Source organism: Wasmannia auropunctata, unplaced genomic scaffold, assembly GCF_000956235.1.
Source record: "Wasmannia auropunctata unplaced genomic scaffold, wasmannia.A_1.0 LD336071.1, whole genome shotgun sequence".
NCBI classification, from domain to species: Eukaryota; Metazoa; Arthropoda; class Insecta; order Hymenoptera; family Formicidae; genus Wasmannia; species Wasmannia auropunctata.
The window spans coordinates 3,129,029-3,152,487 of record NW_012026819.1 but is presented as its reverse complement, the minus strand read 5'-3'; the positions used below and the strand labels follow the sequence as shown (position 1 = coordinate 3,152,487).

At 39.0% G+C, this 23,459-nt stretch overlaps 2 protein-coding genes across 3 annotated transcripts in view; one reads left to right on the top strand and one right to left on the bottom strand.

Annotated features, from left to right (window-relative positions):
* The window catches only part of LOC105449951 (protein slit), a 352,872-nt gene that overhangs the window by 67,587 nt on the left and 261,826 nt on the right, over positions 1 to 23,459 (bottom strand). The window lies entirely within an intron of this gene.
* LOC105449950 overlaps positions 4,522 to 23,459 on the top strand; it is a 261,548-nt gene continuing 242,610 nt past the window's right edge. The window contains exons 1-2 of the transcript XR_974405.1: positions 4,522 to 5,202; positions 5,544 to 5,566. The gene's annotated coding sequence lies outside the window, so the exon portion shown is untranslated. The remainder of the gene's footprint in view (positions 5,203 to 5,543; positions 5,567 to 23,459) is intronic.

The following is a 23,459-nucleotide window of genomic DNA, read 5'->3' as shown; positions in this document are numbered from 1 at the left end:
TATATAATATATATTGAGAAACATCTTGATATATTTTATATATATATATATATATTATATATATATATATATATATATAATATTATATATTCGTTTTCATTCGTGTTTCATAAACATATTAGCAATATTAATTTGTCGAGAAAAATATTTAATAACGGATTTAATTAAATATATTTTAAGAATTATAATATTTTAATGATTAAAAAATATTAATTTCTTTTATATTATTTTTCAGATTAATTATATTTTACATTATGCGATATTAGCATTCGCATTATGCCATATACATTCAATTAGTGTCAAATTATATATTGCACATTTGTATAATAAGAGAGATATTCCTGTCGTATTATTTAAAATTTAAATACATTTTTCAATCTTGAATTTGACCAATATTTCCATGGTCAATAGCACCGCGTCACGCCCGTGACATCGATTTACAAGAGACCATTGTCTTCAACAAGGGAATCATTCGATCCGTCTCATGAGCAGCGTCATTCAAAGCGAATGTCATGTTTCTTAGACGCAGTCCAGAGCAGAAATAACAATCGCTGTTTGTGACGTAGAAACGCGGCCGGCCACTAATTCGCCGCTTGCGTTTTAGCATTTCTCTACCAGCTGCGTGCGACGCGACGGCCTGTTAGCGTACACCTAGCAGCAGAATCGATGCTAAACATCCCTATGGTTATGTATATAAGCGAAACGGCGGAGGAGCGCCAAACTATTGTTCCACTTCCGCGGCCGTCACGCTGGTGCGATTCGTTTGCCGACTCAAGTAGTTCAGCAAAGATAAATGCCAGGTCACGTATAAAGGGAGCTGCGCGAACTGACCTAAAATACGGCGAAGGAAAGCGCCTTTAGAGTTTGCGCTAAACGTGGTAATTGATTGATCGATTTATCATTCGGGCGGTAAATAACTTCTTAATTTGTTTTTGCACTCGAAGTCACGGACGAAAAATAATGGCTAACGCGTTTCTTGGAGATTATATAAATACTTTTATCTCGCCTAAATTAGATGGAATTATAATTACTGTTATTTTGTTTACGTATAGATATAAATAAATTATGATTACAATTACAATTGCAAATATGTCTCGCAAATGTAACATGAGCGTTATAAAATATGCGTAAATATATTATTTAGTCGTTAATTCTGATTCTGCAGAATATGTTGTGATGATTGCATTTTGCATCAGTGTATGATTTTTAATGATATGATTTAATGATGCTCTTCTTTTAGAGATAGTTGTAATTAAAAATTAATCCAATTTTTTTCCCCGTATTATTTAGAACAACATTTTGACGTTCTGTAAACGACAAGATGTACTTTGCGACCGCCAAGGTATACTCGCGCCCCATTATTTTAAGTGGCGATGCCTGTAATGTAACCGAGAGCAGTAAAATATCGTTTCGCCCGGAGGATATATTACACTTTTAAGAATTTCCGACGGTGTGGGTGGTTCGTTAGCGGGTGTAACTAGTCAAGCAAAAATAAATATTCGCCCACGTAGCGGCGATGCAACGCTGTCTGACCCGAACTACGGAGCATGGAAATAACCCGGAGCCTTTTTACAATTTAGATAAGCGTTCGCGCGCTAGCTCGCGTATATTCGAATCGCCGATCGACCGTAGATTCAGCTATGCGCAACTTAAATTTATTCCGCAACATTAAATATTACGTGTATTACGTCATAAATATTCAACATAAAAAGTATGAGCAATTATTTCATCACAGAATTAGTGAAGCCGACTTGCTTCGTGCGGCTAGCCTTCGTTAACACGTTCTAAAAACGAATGCAGGCCATCGATCAGATTCTTCAATCGCGATTCAAATTCTTCAATATGTTAAATTCGTAATGTAAACATTGATTTTTTTTCCAGATAAATATGCGAGCGACGACAGTGTTGAGAATGTCTGCTGAAAACACTTCTGCCGTTACATGAACGGCCATAATGTATCCAATCTCGTTTTTCCTTTATAACATACAAATATTTTTAGTTTTTGATTCTCTCAAGAATCTGTGGCTTTGTTTCATAAGTATGCTCTTGTTAGTTAAAATAAAAATAAATTCGCATCATTCATATAATTTTTAAGGATAACAAGCATGTAGGTTAATGAGATACCTTAATTGAAATTTTTATCTCGATAGATAAAGAATTGTTCCAGCGTTGAATACATCTCGTTAACAGACATTACGTAGGAAACGCGTATTGCAAATTGACGAATATATGATAAAACAAGCAAACAAACTTATGCGATGCCGAGAGAGAGAGAGAGAGAGAGAGAGCGAAAGTCGCGAGTCGCGTATACCTTCTAATATCACTTTCGCGACCTCGGAGCGCCCCGAAGTAGCAATTTGTAACGTTTTATCCAGCGGAAACGCATGCATCTCCCTCAAGGTTTCCTGACAGTTGTACACCGGTCGGTTGCAACTGGTTCAGAAGAGACAAATGCGCCGGTTACGTATAACGACCGACGTGGACTCGCCATAATACGGAGGGAAACGACGTGGAGTCCCTTAGATTTCAGATAGTCCTTGTAGCCGCATGATTTTTCCGTGTTCTTACCCACCAAGTGGACCGACCCCATATCGCGAGAACATAAAGTGAGCGCGATGACCCACGCGAGCTTTATCGCGATAGCGTGCATCTCACGAGTCCGCGGGGCCATCCTCTCTCCCGCTCCGCGTTGTAAAACAGGACCGTACCGCGCGTCTATTACGCTCATCGTGTAATTCAGGAACGCGGCGGAATGCGTTAAGTGTTCCAAGACGCGAGATGAAATCTCTGTTTCGTGTACCGGCCAAATGCATCTACCTGCGTGTTATAGCAACAATTACAAACGGGAGGGAGAAAGAAGAAATGTGATAATTGTCGAGGGAACATCCTCCGCCGGCACTAATTCACTGCTCTTTATTACTTATTAATTTCGGAAGTATTTAAAAATTAAATAAAATAGTTGGCTATCTCTGGCTTTCTGGAAAATTTTTTAAATACTCAATTAAATATGTGAATCGAAGATATTTCTCGTAAAGATTACATTTAATGCGGAAAATTCGTGTAACTGTTATCTATTACATTTGCGTGTTAGTTAAGAAAAATATTTTATTTCATTATACAAAATGTTTCGATACGTTATATATATATATATATATATATTTTTTTTTTTTTTAATAGCGTATCAGATTTTAATCAAAGCGAAAGCGCCCTAGGATGAAAAGAATAATTTTCGAGTTATAGGTGATCGAAACTAACCAATGTTATCCAATGGAAATTTTTTATATTTGATATCTGAAATTAATAAGATTTTAATAAATCTGAAGAAAAATGATATTAAATCGCCACATTGATTGCGGATATTTAATTTTAAATTTCATTTATTAAGATTCACAGAGATTTCTTTATTAAAATCATACCGTTTTTGCTGCTTGCGGAACATAAGAGAGAGAATTCAGGAAAAAGCAATATAACAATAAATGTGTATTGATTCAAATATACTGATTGTTAGTATATTGATTCATAAATATATTAACGATTTTAAAGCGAAAGCAAACTTTTATTCTTCGACTAAACGTTCTATTCAATGCGTAATAATTGCCTATTTGTTGAAATTGATTTGTAATGCAAAGAACAGTAGACTCACTTTCATTTATAAAGCAATGAATGTTTTATGCCGTTGCGATGAATTGCTCGCGCGCCGTTTCGCGACGTTTGTATTTACCGCCCCCTACCCCGCGTGGGCGAGCTGTGCGCGGTGTGTGCGTGTAGCGATATGGCCGCCATTCGTCCGGCGGGACTCCGAGCGAGCGCCGGCGGTGTCGCGATCTCGCGAATTTATCTGTCGAAATGCGTCCCCATTCCTCACGAGCAATTGGTAATTATCGATACGTACCATTAGCTATCTTCCGCTATCACTACGGTCCACGGCTCGCAAGCGACGCGAAGCCGACGGCTGTTTGTCAAAAGGTATTCCGCGCGATTCACTCGTTTCAGATGGAAATCGAGGCTCGGGATCGCGGTACATTACGGCTGATAATCCTTTGAACGCGGTCAGCGCGATTGTATTCGGACATACATACATACATATTCACGCTTCGGTCTTTCGGTCTAATTGTAAGCGTAATCTGTCCACCGCTTAACCGAATCAAAAGCACGGGTGGCATGACGCGCGAGCCCTTTGACTCGACCAGATATACGAGCGATGGAAACGGAGAGTCGCCGGTATGCTCGCGCCGTTTACCGTAGAGCGATCGTTCTGGCGCGCGCCATGCCAAAGAGTTGTTGTCGGCGTACTTTTTAAGATATTCGTCGAATAATATCTGTTGAATATTACCACGAGCTAGCCCGGCATTCGGCGTTTGTTGTTGTCGTCGCGGCGTACGGCGCGGCGTACCGATGTTTACAGTAGGTCGTCCGGGTCGTCGCGCGCCGGGCGGGCAGGCAGCGGCGCGGGACGCGGGACGTTACGTTACGCTCGCGCGCACGCGCGTCGTGTAGTCGTCGAAGCGCGATCGCGATGTATTAGTGGAAAACGGCGTAATTCCTACGATCAATTCACAAAATTAGCGAACACCGCGCGATAAGTCAGTTCGCACAATAGGCGAACGTATTGACAGCTATTGATATCCGGGGCGATAATATTAGCCATTAGTCTCTCGATGCTGGAATTCGAATGTATACCTATATCTCTCGTATCACGCTCGTTCAATTCTTCGATCGATAATTCACTTTTATTTTGGCTCCTATTATAATTCGCTCGCTATATTTTTATGACGCGCGACTCTCGCCGGATGTAAGTAACGGAAAAATATATCAATTCTTTATTAATTTATTTCGGGATTTTTACGTTCGATGTATGTACATTGCGCGTGTGTGCAATACCGAATTTAGATTATACATTTTCGAGCAGACCGGCGGCGCTTTAATTAATAATTGGACGTCATATAGAATCTCTCGTATCGCACGTTATAAGATTGAGTCTATTAATGCTCGAGGCTCGGCAATTAAATTCGGGAGTGCCGTGCGAATCGCGCGATCGTCTTCCGATCGTACTCCGCTAATTAATTCGTGCGCGATTGTAATTAACGCGCGTTTTCGCGAGTGTTGTATTTGTGTGAATGCGGCGAACCTGACAATTCTGGCAACCTGAGAGGAGGAGGGAAAAGCCTGGGAGGCATCGGGCGACGGCGGAATAATCATGAGGTGAGAGCATATTATATGTATATAATTTATTATTCATTTAATAAGAGTCATTAATTGTTTATTTTTTCCGTTTATTTGGATCGTTATTTTTATTATGATGATTTAAACGACAGAATTGGAGCAAGATTTATTTGCGAAATTATATGAAAGCTTATATATGTATGTGAGAGGAAAATTTCTTTCGAGAATTATGTGATTTAATAAACAGATATTTAATTAAATATCTGTTTGACGAATATAAAAATTGATGCGTGATTTTTTTGATTATTTTTTGAAATAATAATTGTTTTGATGGTTCTATTAATATGGATTTTTTATTTTTATGTTACATATCAACGTAGTTTCTGCTGTTGCGCATCGATCGGTGAGTGACAAAATAATTTTTTTTATATTGAAGCTACAGATCTGAAAAAAAAAATGTCAAACGTTTGTATGGAGTATTTAGATATATGCTTCATTGTCAGTTAGCAGCAATATAAAAATATTCTAGAAAAATAATATGATAATTTATAGTATCCGTTGTCGTAAAGATGGGCTAAAATAGGTTAGAATGTTTAATTTCGGATGTATGATTTGTCGATTTACTGTATGTGCGGGAATACGCTTGCACGCACATACAGAGCTTCCAAAAAGGAAATTGGAAATTTTCTCTGATATCGAAATATGACATTATTTTGAGATAATAATAGCGGTATTGATTGCGGTGGCCCATTAGCCTTACAGATTTCACCTCTTACCGAATATCGTAAACTAGTGGCATGTTCAACTTTGGGCGGTGAAAAAAGGAGAAAGTTTCTCAATGATATATGTACGGGTATCCATTATTAAACTTAAGATTAATAATTTATTTCTAGCGGTACATTTTAGATTTTTAAAAAATTATGCAGAAGTGTTCTGCCTTATTTGCAATAAAATAGCGCAGTAAAATGTTGAGGGAAGGAGAGTGAATTTTATTTGAAAGGTCTTTTTATACCTTCTCTATATTATCGCATAAAATCGGACTTGGGGTATATTACGCTGGAATTGTAATAAAATACGATGTAAAATGCACGGTCCACCTACGCGCGGGTGAGGAATTTCTCGGGCTATAACTTGCATAATCGCGGCAGGACAGCACGCGGCGGATAATCGAGAAGCGCGGTCGGATAAATCGTCTGCGTGGCGAGACACAACCGTTTTGCACCGGGCGCGATCTCCCGAAAGAAACAGCGGAAAAATAATTAAGAACTTCGGCGCGAAGATCAAAGGGCCAAGTTCGTTAGACGACCCCCGACGGTACTTTTACGTCCGCGCAATCAGCGGATCGCGGAACGGCATTGTAATCAAGATAATTAAACAACGCCGTCCGTCCTCCGCGGCCTCGCTGAAATATTAAAATCGTTCGAGCTCTCGCCCTCCCTCTCCCCCGGGCGTTCAGGGCCCTTCGTTACACCGCACGGCGTATCCACGATAAACAGGTCGTCATTCTTCTTCCGACGGGATGTAATTGTATCGATGTTCTTCGGGGATTCGCGAGTACCGTTTTGCGTTTTCCGCGTTCAGAGTACACATCACGGAGTCGCTCGCAACCATTTCGGCCAGCCGTTACAGCTCGCGAAACACCAACTGGCGTGGGTCATATATCGTAACATTTTTCTTTTCGGCTCTGGCCATTCTCAAGTCGTTCATTTCTCGATAATAAATAAAAGTATGCTTGGCAATATATTTCTCTTTAAAAATGGCACCTCTAGAAGTCGATTAAAATATATGAAATTTTCGGAACCATTAAATTCTGCAATCTATTTAATAAAACTAAACTTTACTATATTTAAATAAAATTATAAAAATTTTTAACGAATAACCTGTAAAATATGGATTATTTTAGTTGGATATTTAATGTACGTTAACACCTGTGCAAATCCACTTAGATATGAAACATATTTTATTTAATGACATAGCAAATTTAAACTGGTGAAATTTGCGCAAGATAGTTTTAAGTTCCATTACGGACTAATATAACTGGAAACATAAATTCTCGTTTATGGTTATGAAACACCATGACACGTCCGTCAACGAGAATGTTCGCGTAGAATACCGTTAATTGCAATTTATGTGGCTACGTCAGGTGAATCGTGACTCGATAAAAACATGTGCTTTCCCCACATCTGTTGGTGAATTACGAAAATGATCGAGAAATCTAGTCTCTGACAATGTTACAAGCGTAACCTGTCATATTCTCAAAAATATCCATGTTTCAATTTTTTTTTTACGTAACTAGGATTTATTTGCACGTGTCACGGATGATTGCTCGAAGGATTGTTATTAAACTGTCAATTGATGCATTTAAAAACTATGACTTTGCTATTTTATTTTTATATTTTTAAATAATTCCGGTTTTTCCTTCATTTTTATCATCACGAAATAGTACGAATAACTCTGTAGTCAGTGATATTTTTGGTTGAGATTAAATTAGATCCGAACGTTAAATGAAAGCGGCTCGGAATATTGTTGAAGCTTTTGCCGGTGATACAATGATATTTAAAGCAAATACAGCTAAAGAATGTACTTCTCGTTATTGATTTAAAAAAATTTAATTTCGAAACGTGATCCTCACAAATAAAGGATGTTGTTGATCAAAGAGAAATTTGAAAAATTCAGAATTCTATTAAAAAGAGATTGGAAAAACCATTACCACGTCGTTTAAAAAAAGTGTACAGCTCGGTGTACAGTATTTGTAACAGCTGTTATTTAGATTAAATTATATTTAGGTGAAATTAGAGTTGATAATAAATAAAGTTGAATAGAATTATTGCAACTTTGTTAATAGATTAATATTCAATAATTATATTTAGAAAAAGTGTTTATTGCGAAAAACACTTTTTAATATTAAACATGGCTGTGCATCTTTTTAATAATAATTATTGTTTGAAGGTGCAATATTCTTAAAATATTTAATTTTTAATTGCCATCATCACCTTCTTCTTGCGAATTCTATAAATGCAGCATAATTTTCCACGGCGATTTTTTTTGTTGTAAAAAAAATCGTCGTGCGATATCGATGCTGAAACATAGGAGTGCAATGGCAACCACTTTTTTGTTCTTTCCAACGTGCGCGCAGCAATTAACGAAAAACTTCTCGAGGCGGAAGTGCCTGTCAGAGTCGTGCATTTTAGCGCTTCTGTTCGTGCTATTTTTTTCCACGTGGAAGAGCGCCTGGGAAAAAATGCTTTTGCCTTTACGTCATTTTTTCGTTTCTGCTCTTTCGTCGTCCTTCGTTAATCACGTCATACCGTCAGTCTACGTACTCATTATAAACGTGCACGCTGTTATACTCGACTTTCTTGATTACAACGTCAAAATGCAATGCATCTTTTATGATTTTTTTTTTGCTTTCACGTGACAGAGATGCATATATTTTTGATGATTATTGCAAATGTTCAAAATAATTTGAAAGTACATACTGGTACTGATGAAATGTACATACGAGATATGAAATAAAAATTGTCGTGTTACGTATATGATATCCGCGATTTTTTATATATTTTTTTTTAATTGTGAAGGAGAAAAGTAAAATTATAAAAGAGAAGATGGCTTTCTCTCTCTCTCTCTCTCTCTCTCTCTCTTTCTCTCTCTCTCTTCTCTCTCTCTCTCGCTCTCTCGCAAATATTTGCGATTTATCATTTTCATTTTACATTTATCAGCTTATTAAATTATTGTCCACACAACAGCCAGTGTGTGCGTGCATGTGTTCGTAAAAGGTAATTAACGTCCAGAAAAAATTACAATAAAATACGAGTGCGTAGCCTGTTACGTGTATAAATTCCCAGACGCTTTCGGCCCGGCTGTATGTTTGCGAGGTAAATCACGGACGATGTACATCGCTCGTCGAGGATGAAGTTACACGCATACTCACGCGTTCGGACACGAGCGTAGCCGGCACACGTAACGCCGCCGCGAGCGAAACTTGAAAGGGTGCGTGTTCATTGCATAGAAACAAAGGGGAAGAGAAAGAGAGAGTGCACGCTGTGCTTTCATGCTTGGAAATCAGGCGTCTAAATCTAAACGGCGCCGCGACACGACGCTTCTCTCTCTCTCTCTCTTTTTCTCTCTTTTTCTCTTCAGACGACGACTAATTACCGTTAACGCGAGCCGCTTAATTAGTGCCAATGCTAATACCTCGTCGTAGACTCTCGCCGCGGGAAATCGCGGGGTGAGACCCGCTTCAAGGCCACGACGGATCGCTGTCTGCACCATTCGAGAATTTATTTTGTCGACGTTTGAATCAGAATCTCACCAGAGATGAATTGAAAAATCGAAAAAATCGAGAGATTTCTATATGTATATATGTATACATATATATATATATCGAGTGATTTTAAATTTCGTGTCGGTTTTGTTATTAAGTCGCCATAAAATGTAAATTATAGAAGTTCACGCACTTCGTCCGTGATTTATCGAATGTGGAACATGTCACGCGGATCATAACTGTGAAATATTTAGACATGTTTTGAAGAGAAATGTTGACCGGGGTGGTAGAAGAGGGGAAAACACAATCCAATTGGTTACGTGAGCAGCGGAATTATTTCGCCAGTCGATTTCGCGATAAACCAAAAATTCAGCTCGCAAATAATTGAAACGCAGCGTCGAAGGCTTATGTATTTTTATGTTGTTAACGGCGTCCGGGCAAAATTCCACGCGCGAAGAAGCGTAGAGGGAAAATGCCCAGGATCAGTCAATAAATATGGACGTATCGGATTTTTGTACATTTTCGCATGGTGAAAATCCGCTGCCTCTGAAAATAAAAGAAGTGACAATGCCAGATTTTCGCCGGAGGTTACGACGGATTTGTGTTTCAATTTAAAGTTGAAATTTCAATTTAGATTCCTGCGTATTGCTCGCAATAACGATACATTGCAACCTCCTGGTGTCATCCTTTCGACATGTAAGGCAAATCGAACACAAAGTTTATCACTTGGTATTGGCATGTGTGTGTTTTGAGAGAAATCTCCTGTAGTATCGATCTGATAGCAAATTGAATAAATAATTCTGCAACTCGGTTACTCGTTGGCACGTTGCTACTACCCTTCGAGTAAACCATATATTTTCGTAGCGTATACGTTTCAGACTTAGGTATGTACGTCCCCTATTTTTCCTTCTGTATTTCGCACGAAATCCACAGGAATAACGTCATAATCCTTTCGCGCAATTGTGTGTACAATTTGAACAAGAAAGCGAAGCTCACGTGCCTGAGTATAATCAAAGTCGGCATTGTAGAGGATTCAGTAATTAAGGAAAATCGCCCGCTACTACTTGAAATGCATGCTCGTGTAATTGAGCGTACGTTCGCGTTTTTCTCCCGTCATGTGACGTTTCATGAGCGTTATCAAGATGTTTTTCCAACATGAAAGAAGGATTAATGTCCTTCACACTATATGAAAGGCTAAACCCAGGAAAATGATATATCTTTTCAAATGGGAATCCTTCAGTCCTCTTTAAATAACGTTAATGAGTTTAATAATATTCTACATTTTTTATCCAAAAATTAAACTGTTGTTCGGATAACTTATGTCATGCGAGAACCTAAATTAGTGGCGTTTGATTTTTTTCTTGATAAATAAAAGTTTGGAAAAACTATTTACATTTAATTTTTGCACAATTTTTATTTAAAAATTATTTAAAAAGTATGAGTATCGATGTTATAAATATTTTGCTAATTACGCGATCCTTTAACGAATAAGTTTTGTGGACTCGTTCTGCGATAAGATAACTGGTGTAAATAATTGTGAAAGCGTGTACCTTGAAGTCTATAAACATGCTCGCTAATTGCGCGATTTACTACAAATTATTAGTTTCAATTAATATTTAATCTGACGTCGAGACAGATAAGATATAAAAAATGTGAGTAAACTTGATTAATTTGGATGTCACGGATAACGTCCTTAACGATCGTTATCGGCGAGTCGAGTGGACGTGCATGTCACCCTACAATCTTCGGCGAATGGATTGTAAAAGAACTATAAAAGCGATTTACTTGTAAATTGAGCTTATGCGAGATCGAGAAAAAAATAAAGTTCTGCAATTACGTTGAAGATGGTGTAATGAGAAGAAATAAGTATTAATATCTTATCGCAGCTTTCCACAAAAGTTTAACATAAGTGCGAAAAGAGAAAATTTCTATATTATGTTTAAATAATTCTTGCAAGTAAAAGACTTTTGTTTCCGTTTTAAGAAACTACGATTTAAAGATAATCAAGAACATATAATAGACATTATGTACGCATTTGTTAAATGGCACAGATCTTATAATGTTGGATAAAATCTAAAAATGCATTGTTAATTTTTTGTCTTTAATAATTTGTATTGAACCTAAATATTCGAATTTATATAAAAAATGTATACATATAAAATCATATATATTTCTAACAATGAGTAGGTAATAAAATTGGACATATTACTATGCTATAATAATTCATGTGATATGTCCAATTATATCACGAAGAAATATTGATCCTTTTAATAACTTGATGGCCCAAATCCGAATACGTAATAATTGGATCATAAAGTATTAATGAAATTCGATGTCGATGTTGACTTATCGAAACTCAAAAGCGTGAACTCATTCGTTGCAGCGTGCATTGCGGATGATGCACCCTGCACTATTAATAGCTATATTTATTGCCACATATGATTTATGTAAATAAATCCTTGGTGGCCCGTGTTTGTAATATAGCGATTATGTTGCACTATATGTATAGTTAAAATGGTAATACCGTGTTTTCGTAACATACGCGATGCATACCGCGCGCATTTCTCTAATACCTTTAACGCATTATCATAAATATCATCACGACCGATCACATGATTGCAGTCGAATATATCCGTTGCTGATGACCGCGGGCACTTTGCAATTTAACATGACATTTATTTCAGCATTTACGCGCATTTACGTGTCTATCTTTTATATAAGTAACGCAATTACGTGGCGCACCCTTTATGTAATTTTACAATCCCAAAAGTTTAATTTGTTCGATGTCTTTTTATTCGTAAAGGAATTTATGACGTTGTAAATTTTAACTGTTGCCTCAAAGCGCTGATTTATTCGATAAATTTGCGAAATGATATTTAATTATTATGATCAAGCGTTACGTAATCGGTGTGTGTAAGACTAGAAAGCACAAGAGGAAAGCACGTTAGGTAAATACGCTTTGATCATGTCGCGGTTCAAACATTTGGGACGATATTTGCGTACAAAGCGTCAGAGTACGAGGCGGTCGAAGTATATACAATACACCTATTTTTCGTGTTGTTCGCACCATTGATCACTCTTTTCCTCTCGTCATACATGTATACGGTATTGAATAAATTACGCCGTTTAGATTTGTTTTGTCACGCGATATTGTGTCATCAGCTCACCTAATTGCTATTCCACTGACCCTATTACATAGCGCGCAATGTATAATAAAATACAACTCGGATCTCTATCGATGGATTAAAAACGTTAAAAGGCATTTCGAGTTATGTTAATTCAGTATTGTTGTGGGTCATTGCTAGAGACACTTAACGCGCGGGCGACTTTACTTCAAGGTTTGATATGCCTTACAGCGATGATAACACTGAAATCATTTTGTAAGTGTGACACTTTTACACTGAACCATTTCTTTTGCTTAAGACTACTAGTACGTCCATATTTATTTCGGAGCATTATAAATTACACGTACTGTCGTAAAGAGGAGATAATAGCTGACCGAAATACAGAACGGTTATTAACCGAATGCAATAAGCGCATTGTCCTTGGTAACCAAGTTTCGGTGGTTCTGCTATATAATGTTCTCCGCAACTCGGTTGATACGTATTTCGCACGGGCGCCATTATTGAAATTGCGGTTTAATCCCACATACCGCATTATATGACGCATATCGCGAAAATTGAATTACGAGAAGAAAAAATACATACATACATATATATACATACATATATATATATAATATATATATATAATATATATATATATATATGTATATTATAAATATACATGAATATATATATATCGTGTCCGGGTTTGTTGTTCATTCCCTAGCAAATGCTAGATGCCGCCATCGTTTTGTTATCGCTTTTAATTTTAAACTTCACCGTTTCGGAAGTTTTAAAGCGGATTTCGCGATTTATGAGTTTACGCGTACGCACCGAGAGCACGGCCCTCGCTGTACACGAGTCACCGGGTAACAGGTATACATTTTATCACTGCACGGCGGGAAATAAATTCCACGGCACGCAACAGGAAAATTTGGCTTTTTTAAACGCGTCAAGTATTTATGGTTAATAAAATTTTCCGGGTTGCCGGTCCCTCCGCGCGCGCGCGCGCGCGCGCGTGCGGGTGCGAGTACAACTTGCCTGCGTTTTTCATTTTACGCGTTACTACCGAAACGCGTCACTCTATTAATTCCGGTTCTTTGTGCGCGACGGATCATTTGTTTGCTACTCGTGTAATTAAAGTAAACGAGTCGTCGGCTGCACGCGTCGGGGCCGATGGCGAGACGGGAGCCGGAATAGGGCGACGCCCGTTGTTTCCTCCGAGAAATCGCGAGCGCTAACGAGCCGGGAATGTCTTCAATAAATATCAACGTTTTAATTAACATAATGCGGCGGCTTTATTGCCCGACATTTATCGTTGTCGCGTAACTCTCGTGCACGGGCGAAACACGTCGCGCTTTAATTGCACGGTGCCATTATAAAAGCCGCCGTCGTGATATAATGCTAGCGAGACTATCGGCTGCATATAGCGAAGGTTCGGAAATACCTGCGAAGAACCGATCGTAAAAGAGCCGGTTTGTTCGTCTTTTCTTTCCTGTCTCTCGAATGGATGTCGCTTAAAAATCGGTCGCGAGAGTCGGAATAGTTACTTTTGCAGCAAGAGGCAGGAACATTGTGAAAATTCATCTCTCTTTAAAACTTAAAAAAAAAATTTAAATGCGTAATGTTGATTTATATATATCTATAAGGCGAAAAAAATTGGAAATTGTTCGATGATAATTTGCAAAAAAAATGTCAGAGTCTTAATTTTTCAATTATATTTTGTGTTATCAGCGCGAAGATAATATGGAAGAAATCGGAGAAATGCATTAGCTCTTTATACTCACAATAGTCCGCGGTTTGCGTTGTAAAAGGTACAAAGTGAGGGAGTCCATTAGTAACATTAAGAAGTATTTCGGCCTCATCTAGTCGTTTCCCGCTAATGGATTCATAATCTTAATACTACTGTGCCCGAGTAAGCTCGCGTGTCCATGCTCGATTCGATATTACCTTACCGCAACTGCAGGCGGCGGTCGCTTTCCATCCGTTTTTTCTTACCCTCGCGAGTTTCAACCTCTCCCTTCGTCGCTTTAAGATACTGCTGGGAATTAATCGCGATGGACCGAGCACTCACGTCCAACGATGGATAAAACCTTTTTCCGCGCGCGTGACGCGACTGTTACCATTGGCTCGAATCCACTCGTAACGAATGTTCCGGAATTAATAATACATGCACACGTAGCTCCACCAGCATGAAAAGTCACGGGAGAGAACGCAGAGAAGCCATCCATTTCGAACCCCCTTGATACATATATATATATAATACATTTTCGTGATGCAAAAAGACAGGAGTGTCTCCAGAACCGTTTATAAAAATTAATTAATTTACTTATTAATAAAAAATGTCTATAATTATCAATTCATAGTAAACTGTACTAAGTACAATGTAAACTATTCAGTATTAGACAAATAATAAATAGAGGAAGAATATAATTTGACAAACATTTAGTCAAGGAAACACTGATAGAAATAATCAAGAAGAAATAACAAGCTATCGAATAGTGATTTATTCCGTAGCCATATTAAAACTACGATATTGCGGCAATTATTTTATCCTTTTAGTTTTTATACGTTTTTAAAGGATCTTCATTTTCCACGATCGTCAGCCCGCCGTGCACGGATATTGCGAGGACAGAGTCGATTAAAGGTTTTACACCATCCTGTATGCAGTAAACCCGCAATATCGGATTGATATTAATTAGCCGCGAGGAAGTACCATAAAGACATTACGACGGTGCACCGCGAACCCGCGGGTAATTATTAGCGATTTAATGCCCCATCGACCGAGGACCCCATAGAATACCGGGCGCATGGGTGCCTGTGTGTTGTCTCCCGACAACGGAAGCTATGAGGACATCGTTGCATGCTTTATCGCCGCTTTTTATGTCCTTTTCCTTTCGTCAAATTGCATTCACCATACATTATTCTAACGGGCAGGCACCGGCATGCGGCATCGATTTCGCTGCAACATCCTGCGGACTGGAAATTTCTCGATCGAACCTTTTTTGCGTTTAATAATTTTGTCGCGAAATATTAGCGTTGCTGAAATTCTTCGAGTTCTATCAATGCTTGTACCTCAACGAACAGATTGCGATGTTAGATGGAATTTCCGCTGAGCCATGTTCGATATTAATCACGAAAGATCAAGTCTCTTGCGTAAATACTTTTACTTCTACTATCATTTTTATGGAAGGTTACCTCCGATAAAATTCTATGAAAAATATGCAAGTAAACTTATATTTCTAGGACATAGATCTCATATTTACAATGAATTATGCGTTAACGTTGAGAAATTTGGCGTTGAATAATATAATTGTAGAAGTTAACACCGAAAATAGTTTCATTTTAAAAAGTCATGCACGGCGGGCTCTTATTCAAAAACATTTTTTTACTTATGAGACAGTTAGATTTAATGATGATTATCATTATTAACTGCATATAAATATGGAAAAGATTCGAAATCTTTATTGCTTCTATTTTGATATTAAAAATTTTATTTTACTTGTTTCCATTAAAATTACAAAATAATGGTTCTCTTTAAAAAATATTAATAGACATGAAAATACTGAATTGAATGGAAATAATGTATGATTGATGCTCAATTAATGCTCGAACAGTTTATGAAATAATATGTGTATGCTTCAAGATTTATCATGTATCTATATTAATCAATAATACGCCGTGTGTCTCTATTAATAAAGTTTTGTCCAGAAATGTAGTTCACGCTAAATCCACAAACGTGACAAAAAGCCACCGTTTTGCGTACGCTTTTTATCATCGGTCGCGTAATTATGGTAACAGAGCCAGCGGGCAGTCCATTAGCCGTAATAATTCCATAAAATCTGCTACGCTAGCGCGAAAAAAAGTAGAGCCCCGCTCGTTGCGAGTTTTATCGCCGGCTGTTTTCTGCCTTCCCTCCTTTTTTTTCGGGACCTCCCTTTTCGTCCACGTCGAGAAATTCGCGGCCGGTATATCGCGCTCACACATCAACCGTGACGCATTGGTTTTATGGTGTCTGTTAAAACAGACAGTGGCTGTTACGGATCCAGCGGATGCTATACCGGTACCCTGTATAGTCGCATTTACGCTGTGGGCACATGAAAATCCGATATCTACCGGCGTTTACGTTTGATCCATATGTGCAGATCGACCCACGACAATGCGTGCTGCGGACTTTGATAAGATCGTTTATGCGTAACGTGCAGGGCATCGAGGCTGTAAGTCTTTTGTCGAATTTGCTTCCGTCTTTCCGCTGTTCATATCAAAGGCATTAAGCAAGGATACGGATTTACGCTCACACATTCGTAATTTTCGATAATACGATGCGAAAAATAATGACGTGTAATATGAAATCGAAAGAGTAAAAAAGAAAACGAAACTTAGAAATATTTATATTGATAAATACATTGTTATATAAATACTCGTTTGATAAATACATGGTGAATCATATAGCGATCGATTTCTGTATGTTCGTCTTGTACATTCGCACGAGCACGCGTGGATCGCACACGTGTGCAGCAGAAACCGCATGTCCTCGCCTTGGTATGCGATAATATTGATTCGCATCGAGAGTTTGATACGGTTTCGGGAGCAACCCCAGGGACACACCATTATCGGTCTGGTACACCGTAATAATTTAATGGCGCGAATTGGGTCAATGCCGGTGAGATGGCGATATTGCTTTTATAGCCGTGCTTTCGTGCGGGTTTCACGAGCGCTCGCCATCTTAGCCAGAGAGATTTGCATTACAAAAGAGAAATCTGTTTTGGGCTTATCGCAAGCTTGTGGAAATCGGAGCGCCGCGTGCTAAGTCGTTTTACAGAACGGGAGACCACTTTTGTACGGTTCCGTATTCAGATTGAAATTAATTTGTTTCTTTCTTTTCTTTTTTTTTTTTTATCGGAATCGACTTGAATTTATGAGCAATAATTTCGAAGAAAGGTGCATTGCAAATGGAATTTACAAAGTGAAACTTGGCAATCGCTATGGAGTCGCTCGATAAGCCGAGCAAATTGCGTTCATGCATTTGCGTGCTATAGGGACTTAGGACGGTAATGTGATAAGACACATGATAAAAAGTTTAGTGTGGGATTTTGGTCTTTATTTTTATTTACAACTTTTACTACACAGCTTCTGGAAAAAATCTTACGTTTTTTTATATGTTTAATTTATTAAAGAATAAATTTGAAAATTGAAGTGAAAAATATTAAACCTCAGTAATAACTTATAATGGATCCTTTTTATCAATTTTAAGATCGGGTAATAAATTGCATAAGTCGCATACTTTTCTCCTTGCAACGTCGAATCTATATTGTACCCTCGTATCTCTCGAGGCGCGCAAAAAATGTCTCCATCGGACGCTTTCAGAAATAACGAGCTGCGCTCTATCGACTCCGCTTTTTTCCACTTAAACGGCTAAAGGAAGCTCCGTGGTCTCGTTAAGTGCCGATTTTATGGTTTCTACGAATCGCACGCACGTGCAAAAGACGACGCGCGGCTCTTCAGTCCAGGCCGACCGGGAGGCGAGGGCGTCGCTTTAAATATAGCGTCTCCAGTAGTCTCCACGTCCCGTTGCATCTCCTTTTCTATTCCGCGGTATCCTCGAGGTGACATCCCGCGCGCCCGGGGTGGGATAAGCGCGACTGAGCCGCGCGGCACGGTTATGGCGTTATGTCACGTTAATAACGTCCCGCAGTGCAGCCGCCCCGCTCTTGATCTCTCCGCTATCCGCGGCATTCGCGGCCGCGACGTGGACGACTTTGAAGCTTTAATTAATGACGCACGGCGAGCGGGAGTGAGCGCGACCGGGCAGGCACGCCGAAATTGCGTCGGTCCTCCTCATTTGCACGACGGCGGCGGCATGTCAGAACGTACGACGATAAATAATCCTCGTGGGGTCGGCGTAATCGTTGTTACGCCGACGCCGCCGCCGCCGCGTCGCCGGTTCCGCTACCGATCGCTATACTGTCCAATCTCGGGATAACGAATGGCCGTTTTCGCGATTTAGCGTGGCACACCGTTAACTCCGTCAGTAGCTCGCTTTGATTCACGATTATGTTTGTATATACCTTGTAAATTCTCGGTCGCAATTCGCGGTTTGACGGCTTTTTCAACTATCCTGGTACGTAATAGTTATTGAGTCCTCTAGTCGTTATGTAATTTTAATAATAATTAGGATATGGTTGCATATAAATGTATGTAGAATATTCCAAGTTTTTCACGATAAATTTTTTATTGTCATTCTTTTTGTTTCCTTAACAGAAACTGAATTGTCAGATTCTTTTCATAAATTTGTAGCTTTCAATTTGAAATGTCTTTGGAATTCAACCCTCAATGAAGGATAAGAGTCTGCACTTAACTGTTTCAATACACTATCTAAACTATACAAATCCCGGTACCTTGTTAAATTTAAGCGTTTCCGTGTTAAAACACGATCTATTTACGTTCGATTTCGCACGTGGGCGCGAGAGCACTGCCAGGATTCCCAGGACACCCGGTGAATCTCGCGTGTAGCCAGACTCTCTCATGGCACGATAATCGATGGTGATCGACCTCGCACAGCCTCGAGAGCCGCCTTCTCAAGAGTTTAACGAGCCGGTTGTTCGTGGATATAGGGACGAGGAGGAGCCACGTGCAATTCGCGAAAGATGGTCGGTATTTATAAACAGCGTACTCGAGAACTTCCCAACCGGCGTGGAAGATCGACCGACGAGTGGGTGAGAGGAGGAGAAGGAGGAGGAGGAAGGGGGGGGGGGAGCGAGGCGCGGACCGAGTCGGAGCGAGGAAAAATGAAAGAAAGAAACGGTCGGACGGGGAATCATCGACGTGCTCGAAATCGCGGCCGGATGCGCATGCAAATCTTTACCCGGGAGTCGAGCCGCTGAGCGAAGGAACCCGCAATTTGCGCGGCGGCGGCGGCGGCGGCGGCGGCGGCGCGGCCCGAGAACGGCGGTCTCGAACGGAGTAATTTCGCCATGGGATCGGCATTGTGTTCGGGAGATTAAAACTTTCCAATTTTCAACGGGAGTTCAGCGGCTGCCGCCGATCCCGGGGACTTTACGAGGGTATATCTCGTTATTGAATGGCTAGCTCGCTCTCCGGGGTATATATCGCCGTGCTCGTTGAACCGCCAATTAAAAAGTATTCGCTCTCCGAAGGGGCCGCGCGCGCGCGCGTCTGCAATTAGAATAAATCTGTTCTCTTCATAAATCTCGTCACAGTGTCGCTTGATTTGTCCCCGCGGGATCGGGGATGATCGGGCATGCCACTTTTTCACCCTGAAATGAATCTGTGAAATTCATGCGTCGGATAGTGATTTTCTCTCTTGATAAACGTTGAATTATTGCACAGATGATGTGATATGATATAATATAAAGTTGATAAATTTAGTCTTTTATTTTTTTTTTTTACTTTCCTCGTGCTTACGTCTTATAAATTTAATTTAATCAGAGATTGAAAATGACTACAATATTATACGATATTCGCGAAGCATATTGTAATAATGGTCGCTTATCCTTCCATATAGCTTTGTGCGTTTGTTGCTCTCCCTTACAAACCGAGTGTTTCGCACGTGATTCCATCTACTGCCTTGAGATCAGCCGAAAACCACGTTCCACCGTATTGAGCACGCGATTACAACGAGTCGCTATAAGAATATGGCTTAACCGAGACGAAGGGATTCCATAATACCCTGCTGTATGCTATGTAAACACGAATTACTGTTCCCCATCGGCGGGCGGGCGCTATTTTCACGGCTGCCGAAGATGAAATATAAATTGGATGCGGATATCGGTATTAAGAGATTTACAATGCTTAAAGGTACATTGAGAAGTTCGATTTGGTAAGCCCACTAAGCCTCAAAAAGCAACAAAAGCGTCTGAAACAACTCGCTCGTATAAGAATGGTAATCGAAAGGGATTCAGGATTTTAAGAATACAGTTAAATTTTATTATATAGATGATACTTTAAATATTTAACAGCTAAAACAACAATGTGTATTAACTCAAATGTGAATATAAATTTACATTTGAGATGCGGATTATACTATGAATTATAATAAATTCTAAACAAAGTTTAGGAAAATAATCAGATTGTTTTTAATTATTAGTAAAATTCATATGGATAATGTGCATCGTCCTAATCTATACATTTTTATATGTATCATGATTTAGCATTTCAGTTTTCAAACATTTGTCCATAAAGAACACAACAAACATTCAGATTTGGCATATGAAGTTTTCATCGCCTTTTCATACATGCATTCTATAGGATTTACTATTCTCGGCAGATTTAAACGTTATCCGGTAATTTGGAAGTAAATGTGCACGACTTTAATCGAGCATAAAGTTGAAACGGGACATAAACTCGGCCGCTGTCAGGTCGATATTATATTTAAGCCGACGAAGAGGTACAGGTTCGCGTTTCTAAGTTATTTTCGGTCCCGACACACGCTGCGAGTCGGCAACCTTATGAATTATTATTATTTGCATGGCCTTGGAAGGAGAGCAAATTGAAACGCACTGGCCAGGTGGTTCGAATCTTCTTCCTCCAGCCGTTCGCTACTTATTTTCGAGCGGGAGATTTTTCTTTTCTACGGGCATTACTTTCAGGCGTTAGCCTTCGCCTGCGAGAAGTAAAAGTTGGCTTCAACACTTCAGAGTGGTAAAAAGTAAAAGGATGTGTCCAAATATTGATACTACGTCAGCTTTTAAAATCGCTTTAGTACCTTCTCATTCGTTTGTCAAATGAAGGGACTCGGCATAAAATACGGTAACTGACGTTCAAATTGATATTTTTAAATTGTCGAGAGTCTTAAGTTTTATCGAGAATCTTTTATATCTTCGTATTAACGAGATAAGATATACGTTTATTTTTTCTCGTACAAACTTTTTTTAACAAAATATTCGTGAACGAATATTCGCGAGAATGGAGAGATATTTGTATTCAAAGGTAATTAATTTTATTGTTATTAACATTGAAAATGGTGAAATAACATGAAACGAGAAAAAAAATTAAACGTGCACTTATCTCTCTCTGAGTTAAAAAAATTGCTTTACCAATAAATATTTTTCATTAAAAATACATTATCGTTCATTTTAATCAATTAGTGAATTTCGTCGTGTGATGACAAAGCGTGGTGAAATGTATCAGGCACAGGCGCAGCATACGTTGAATTCCATTCAGTAGCCGCATTGTCAGCAAGGTAAAACGCGTCTGGCTGTCATGCGTGTACAGGATCACGGCTTAATGATTTTATCGACTAATGCAAATCATAAGGGACGATAATTTATTCGGTGGAAGTCGGTCACGGTGGCGTGGAAAGGAACGTAGTAGCCCGCCGCACGTAGACGCGTATTTTTGTCCGCGTCTGTTAGTTGTTCAAGCCGTAACAAGTCATCCGGACGACAGCCCTGTCGGACGGGTGCAGCTTTTCAAAGTCAGCTGTCATACCACGAAACGACGAAGAATAGAAGGTCCGAGCCGTTGAGACCTACACATCGAGCGTGCGTGGTCGTTTTCTCCGTCCTGAGATCTTATCTTGGATTTTCTCCTATGTCGTGACGTAAGATTTAATTAGGACCTTGCAGTAGACGAATACTAATTATGTATTAGCCTTGTCATTATTTGATGCGTTAATCGATTGGTTCACTTTAGGACGTCATTATCTCATCTTCAGAAATCACCGTCATGTAAAAATGAAATCTCGCTCGATTATTCAGAACTGAAGCTTCTAACTTGTTGATCCTTGGTAAAGAGAGCAAATATATCGAACATCGAATCATATATTCGTGTGCTTGATTGAAATGAATATAAATTTAAAGCGCAAGGAATAGAAAGCATTAAATGTGTAAAAGGAATATCTTTTATAGAAAATATTTAAAGTTTAATATAATGTAAACAATGAGTTATATATACAGTATATATCTATGTAACATATTTTTATCAACATAAAATGTGTATAAATTTGTAATATTTCAGTTACGCCACACACACACACATGTATACACACGTGGGATTCTTCTATTACAATTACGATATTAATCACGCGGTTGTTCTATTTTTATAATTGAAATGCTTTGAAATGTATAGTATTGCACTTTCTAAGCCTATGACAAAGAATGATATAGTTACTTTATTCAATCCTCTCTCTGTGGCATGAGGATGCGAATCTAACTTTTCAGCGTACGTGAACGATCGTTCGAAATTGAATTTTTTTTCGTACGTTTATCTTGCACGAAGTGGCGATTGCGACTACGTAAATCAGTTTATAAAAGCACGGCAGTTTCCCGCGACAGTTAAAATAAATATTCTACCTCAAAAGTTGTGTGCGCAAAACAAGCGTGTAAAAACCGCTCGGGCGGATTTAGCGACGCCGAAACTTACTTTACGCAGCTTCTCTTTTTATCGGCGTTCCCCGCTTCGAAGTCGTTCAGTTAAGCGGGGGCTCATTTCATTCTGCCGGCTGATTAAAAATCACGATATTAATGACCCGCTCCGAGTTAATATACATGCCGCAGAATTCCCGCTGACGGGATCGCCCTCCAGCGGGTTGCGGGCAGACGTCGCTTAATACAACATAGACGATACCAGTCGCGCACCACGTAAATCACTCCGATGATTGTTAATTACTCGATTAATCGGCTGTACTCGTTGAAACGTAATAATGCCCTTATTTAATTACGAGCGAAAATAGATCTTGTTTGCTTGTATATGCTCTGCATCCCCGTCATTGATAACTGCTAACGTATTGTTACTACTGCGTTTGTTAACTCGCATTCGATGCAGCTATAATGCAGATCTCGCGTTACCGCGTGCTTCTGTCACTTTCGTTACAGCTACTAGATTGAAAAGTAAATACCTCTTTAGTTATCTAAATCAAGATAGATTTATTTTATGAAATTGAAGATTTATTTTATGAAATTGAATTG